This window comes from Sesamum indicum, linkage group LG15 (genome assembly GCF_000512975.1).
Source record: "Sesamum indicum cultivar Zhongzhi No. 13 linkage group LG15, S_indicum_v1.0, whole genome shotgun sequence".
Taxonomy (NCBI): Eukaryota; Viridiplantae; Streptophyta; class Magnoliopsida; order Lamiales; family Pedaliaceae; genus Sesamum; species Sesamum indicum.
The window spans coordinates 2646169-2652626 of NC_026159.1; the positions used below are offsets into that span (position 1 = coordinate 2646169).

At 39.8% G+C, this 6458-nt stretch overlaps 1 long non-coding RNA gene across 1 annotated transcript in view; it reads left to right on the forward strand.

The window, feature by feature from the left end:
• LOC105177588 overlaps positions 1–1577 on the forward strand; it is a 2821-nt gene extending 1244 nt beyond the window's left edge. Inside the window, exons 2-4 of the long non-coding RNA XR_849064.2 lie at positions 88–253; positions 337–537; positions 1269–1577. This is a non-coding gene — a long non-coding RNA (uncharacterized LOC105177588). The remainder of the gene's footprint in view (positions 1–87; positions 254–336; positions 538–1268) is intronic.

The following is a 6458-nucleotide window of genomic DNA, read 5'->3' on the forward strand; positions in this document are numbered from 1 at the left end:
ACTCAAGTGTTAAATTGGATGGAGCTGGATTATTGATTTTTGAGCATGAAATGAGTCTGATTCTTTTGGTTTGCGGTCATTTATTAGTCAAAAGGATGGGTATGAGCTCGATTATTGCTCCGAACAAGATGAAGAAATTGGTGAAATATACTCAAGAGAGATAAAACCCCTGGTCTCAGACATCTTTGATGGCCGAAATGCATCAGTTATTGCTTTTGGGGCAAGGGGAAGTGGCAAAACATACACCATCCAGGTTTTCTTCTTTTTATCTATGCAAAAGGCACTTCTGTCGTTACTAGTGAAGTATATGTGCGCTTGACCTCCTACCCATTGTAGGGATCCCTTGAGAAACCAGGTTTGGCTGTCTTGGCAATGTCTGAAATCCTTTCAAAAGCAAGAGGATTACAGAAGTCAGTTTCGGTGTCCCTTTATGAACTATCACATGACCAGGCATACCATCTGTTGAATCCTAAGCATCCCGTTGTCCAAGTACTGGAAGATGCTCATGGCAAAATCAACCTCAAAGGACTTTCTCAGGTAAGAAAATATGATTATATTTCCCCAAATAAATAGGACTTTCTGAAGTAACAGCATATGCCTTTTTCATCTGCCTTTATTACTCATGTTGGTTCTCGTAATGTCTTTTGTAGGTCTCTGTGAAATCTATCTCGAAATTTCATAATATATACTTTAGTCAGGGTAGTTTATAGAATAGTCAAAAGTTACAAATAGATCAACCATGCAGCCATAGGGGCTTGATGGTGCATATATCATCTGAAGAAGACTCACTAAAGACCGAGCTGGTGAACAAGATTAATTTTGTTGATTTAGCAGGTTTTTAACTCATGAAATCTTCATCTTCATCTCCATTTGATAATTATACCCACACTTCTAATGACTTAAATAATTGTTTACTTTATTTTGTCTTCAATACAATCTTATAAGCTAGAAGGACCCCAAGAAAAATAGCAGAGATGGAATCACACCTGCTGAGAGTAATAGGATAAATAAATCACTTTATGCAATACTGAATGTTGGTAGTGCCACTAACGCGAGTGAGATTTGAGTGCCATATCGGGAAAGTAAACTCACTCGAATCTTACAAGACTCCCTTGCTGGCTCAAGTCATGTATTACTTGTCACATGCTTGGTATAACTTTTTCGAAATTTTACTAGTTGTATTTGCATCAATTATTTGTTTAGACATCTTAAGTTCTTTATAACCTAGAAGTTGTATTAATTATTTCTTAAATTTCTGTTGGATGCAGAATCCTGTCTTTTGCCAAAACTCTCTTAGCTCAATAATTTTGGTTTCTCGGTCATGTCGAAGCACAAGGCAAGTATTGACAGACTTTAGTAGTTTAGCAAAAGCGAAGGTGGTTTCGTCATTGAAAAGTGGGAAAACAATCTCTACTTCCTTGAGTGTGAAAAAGCAGGTTGGTTGCAGCCAGTTCTCTTCGGCCAATTAGGCTAGTTCCATCTTGAAGGGAAGGTAAAACTACTTTCATTTGAGGTAGGAGGAAAATTAAGTTGGAGTTTCTATTGATATTTGTCTACGTTTTTTCTTCAAAGAAACTCTTCGGTGAAGAAAAAATTGTCACCCCTAAGTAGGTATCCTTTCTAAAATCATCCAATTTATCAAATGCATATTATTCCATTTTATCCTCCATATTTCTGTTTTCCATATGTACATATCTGGCCTGAAAACGAGATGCTTAAATATTACTTTTAATATAGAATTGTAATTTTGTATGTCCGGATATCAATTAGCTTCTGGGACCAAGAGCACTTTTTTTCCCCCTCAGGAGGCTTCTCCTCAAAGTGGGATCTACTCTGGGTGCTAATTCAGATGCAATATGTGAAGCAAACAATCATGTACACTAGAAAAGCAATGCATCCCTGACACTCAGTGAAAGAATTAGAGAAATATCTAACAAGTTAAAGACATTATGTGCATCAAGTTCATTGATGATTAAGATGCCAGAGGAGGCAACTGCATCATACAGCAGTCAACTATGCTACAACGATATTGTGGAACCAAAAATTTCGGCTATGGAATTTAGCCCTCCGGGTAATTTCAGCAATCGCGATTCCGGGGTTAAGGTATATGACAATCCTACAACATAGTGTATATGACTGAGGTTTATGGTTGTCTTACTGAATAAGTATTTCCTTGTGATGGCAGCATTCTCATGTTTGTGAGTACCTTAGCCTTTTGGATTCCGCCAACAAGTGAAAATACTAAGTGTTTTCCATCTTCATCACCACAGCCTTTTGGTTCAATGTATTTGTAACATGGCTGCCATTTACTTTTAGCATTATTTTGGGAAAACTGCGAATAAGACGAATAGTCTGCACAACATATTATCAATTGTAGACTATTCGTCTTATTCGCAGTTTTCCCAAAATAATGCTAAAAGTAAATGGCAGCCATGTTACAAATACAGTCTTATTCGCAGTTTTCCCAAAATAATGCTAAAAGTAAATGGCAGCCATGTTACAAATACATTGAACCAAGAGCACTTTTTTCCCCCCCCAGAAGCTAATTGATATCCGGACATACAAAATTACAATTCTCTATTAAAAGTAATATTTAAGCATCTCGTTTTCAGGCCAGATATGTACATCATACAAAATTACAATTCTCTATTAAAAGTAATATTTAAGCATCTCGTTTTCAGGCCAGATATGTACATATGGAAAATAGAAATATGGAGGATAAAATGGAATAATATGCATTTGATAAATTGGATGATTTTAGAAAGGATACCTACTTAGTGGTGACAACTTTTTCTTCACCGAAGAGTTTCCTTGAAGAAACAAAGTAGACAAATATCAATAGAAACTCCAACTTAATTTTCCTCCTACCTCAGATGAAAGTAGTTTTACCTTCCCTTCAAGATGAAACTAGCCTGATTGGCCGAAGAGAGCTGGCTGCAACCAACCTGCTTTTTCACACATAAGGAAGTAGAGATTGTTTTCCCACTTTTCATGACGAAACCACCTTCGCTTTTGCTAAACTACTAAAGTCTGTCAATACTTGCCTTGTGCTTCGACATGACCGAGAAACCAAAATTATTGAGCTAAGAGAGTTTTGACAAAAGACAGGATTCTGCATCCAGCAGAAAATTAAGAAATAATTAATACAACTTCTAGGTTATAAAGAACTTAAGATGTCTAAACAAATAATTGATGCAAACACAACTAGTAAAATTTCGAAAAAGTCATACCAAGCATGTGACAAGCAATACATGACTTGAGCCAGCAAGGGAGTCTTGTAAGATTCGAGTGAGTTTACTTTCCCGATATGGCACTTGAATCTCACTCGCATTAATGGCACTAACAACATTCAGTATTGCATAAACTGATTTATTTATCCTATTACTCTCAGCAGGTGTGATTCCATCTCTGCTATTTTTTTTGGGGTCCTTCTAGCTTATAAGATTGCACTGAAGACAAAATAAAGTAAACAATTATTTAAGTCATTAGAAGTGTGGGTATAATTATCAAATGGAGATGAAGATGAAGATTTCACGAGTTAAAAACCTGCTAAATCAACAAAATTAATCTTGTTCACCAGCTCGGTCTTTAGTGAGTCTTCTTCAGATGATATATGCACCATCAAGCCCCTATGGCTGCGTGGTTGATCTGTTTGTAACTTTTGACTATTCTATAAACTACCCTGACTAAAGTATATATTATGAAATTTCGAGATAGATTTCACAGAGACCTACAAAAGACATTACGAGAATGAACATGAGTAATAAAGGCATATGCTGTTACTTCAGAAAGTCCTATTTATTTGGGGAAATATAATCATATTTTTCTTACATGAGAAAGTTCTTTGAGGTATTTTGCCATGAGCATCTTCCAGTACTTGGACAGCGGGATGCTTAGGATTCAACAGATGGTATGCCTGGTCATGTGATAGTTCATAGAGGGACATCGAAACTGACTTCTGTAATTCTCTTGCTTTTGAAAGGATTTCAGACATTCCGAAGACAGCCAAACTTGGTTTCTCAAGAGATCCCTACAATGGGTAGGAGGTCAAGCACACATATACTTCACTAGTAACGACAGAAATGCCTTCACTAGTTCGCCTGGCAACCTGAAGTTGTTACTCATATCCCCCTCCCCCTCTCTGCCTGTTCCCTTCTCACGCTCTTCTTACTATTGAATTCTTGTTATGGTTGTATGTCCCCCCATCCTACTCGTTGATTCTTGTTATGGTTGTATCTTGACAAGATTACCTGTAATCCTTTGATTAGTGTATGTCTATACTGTATCCAAATTTCTTAACTGCAGTTTGCTGATTTGCTATGTCACTGTTATGATTCTTGGTGGTATTAAGAGCTCGAGAAATGCAATAAGTATTACTAGACAAAAGGGGAAAATGAAAGGTCAAGTGGCAGGTAAAAACAGTTGGAACTAGAAATCTTAGATAAGGGTGTTGGGTGAAAACCCTCAGCAGTGAGCTCAAATAATAAACCTTAATTTAACTGAACAAAGGAGCGTGGGTTATGAAAAACCCTTAATATTACAAATCAATATACAATAATATTAATAAATATTTACAGATTTACAAAAGACAATAATGGATAAATGAGAACAGAATATCAGGTTCAGATGTCAGATCTGGTGACAGATAGTCCACAACCAACAAAGCCGACAATTATACACCGATTGCAAAAATCCAAATCGCACCACTAAGGAACTTGTCCATAGAGGATGGAAAAATGGGTGAGGATGGAAAAATGGGTGAGGAGAATTCGAAAAATAAAATGGCCGAAGGAAATTGGACCCAAGTGGGAAATGCTACAATGCTTCTCCAACAGAATTCAGATGAGGATGAGAGTTTGGTTACTAATGTCATGCCATTGAAGATCTCTGATCCGACTTGCTTGACCAGCCGCAACCCTGCCGATATAGACTCGGCGGAGTAGCTGTTACAAGAGCTGGCCTCCCCGGACAAACTGCCCAGAAATCAATTCCTCGTAGATGGGATACCAGAGTACTTGGTTAAGAATACGGAGGTGAAAATTCGTGTGATGAAACAGAGGAGTACCTCGTGTGGTCCAAGGATAAAGACAAATCGAATCAACAAGAAGAAAGGGAAGATACAGAATAGTTGAGGTCGTGCAAAAATGTAAAGGAGTAGTACTCCTACTTCCTTATTTGTTGATTTTGTTGTAATGTGTACTATTCTTTATTTTCAATGAAGAAGGGATGGGGATCCCGAAAAGCCTCCCCCACCTTCGGGTGTTTATTAAAAAAAAAAAAAAAAGTCAACCACTTGGATTTCCACTTAAGAGATAGTTCACAAAAAATATTATTAGCAAAATAGGGGAAAGGGGAAAAAGGTTTTTGTTCTGTCTATCTTTCTCACCAGAAGCAATTGGGAAACAATTGCAGGAGGAGCCATTGATGATGGTCAAAGAGAAGACGACAAAAGGAGAAATTGAGAGGAGAAGACGACGACGGATATTACAAAGAGCGAAGGGAGATGGAGACGAGGAGGCGAGAGAGTGATGGAGACTTAGGTTTAGGGTTACAACTGTAGAGGAGGAAAGAATAAATATAACAGCATTCGGGACGAATAAGTGGGTCGGGTCAATGAGTTGGGCTGAGCCAAAGAGTGGACCAAAGAGGTGAGTGGGCTGACATCCAAGGGTGTGGGTTTGGGTGGTGCAGCCCATTTTCGACCGTTCATCGCGTTCGGTGGGTCCTGCTCGCCGCCGTGGGCCCCATCGTCCGTAGCAGCCCGTGGGGTCCTCAAGAGAGAGCGAAAAAAATAGAAAAAAAGCTTGAATACTTGACAAACGCGAAGAGTGGCTCGCAAAAAGGGGCGCAACACGAGGATTTCCCAGGGGGTCACCCCATCCTAGTACTACTCTCGCCCAAGGACGCTTGACCTTGCGCACGAATCGAGTTACGCGTCGAGCAGCATATGCACGCAAAGCTCTCTCCGAGCTCTACGACATGGACAACAGGGCTTGCCCCATTCTGACGCAGTTCATATCCAAAATTCGACCATTTCAGGTGCATTCGGGTCTATTTTCAACCATTCATCGCGTTCGGGGGGCCCCGCACACCGCCGTGGGCCCCATTCGTCCGTAACAGTCCGTGGAGTCGTCGGTAGAGAGCGAAAAAGAATAGAAAAAAAGGCTGACTACTTGACAAACGTGAAGAGTGGCTCGCAAAAAGGGGTGCAACACGAGGACTTCCCAGGGGGTCACCCATCCTAGTACTACTCTCGCCCAAGCACGCTTAACCTTGCACACGGGTCGAGTTACGCGTCGGGCAATATATGCATGCGAAGCTCTCTTCGAGCTCTACAACGTGGACAACAGGGCTCGCGCCGTCCTGACGTAGTTCATACCCAAAATTCGGCAATTTCGGGTGCATTCAGGCCCGTTTTTTTATCGTTTATCGCGTTTGGTGGGCTCCGCACGCCGTCG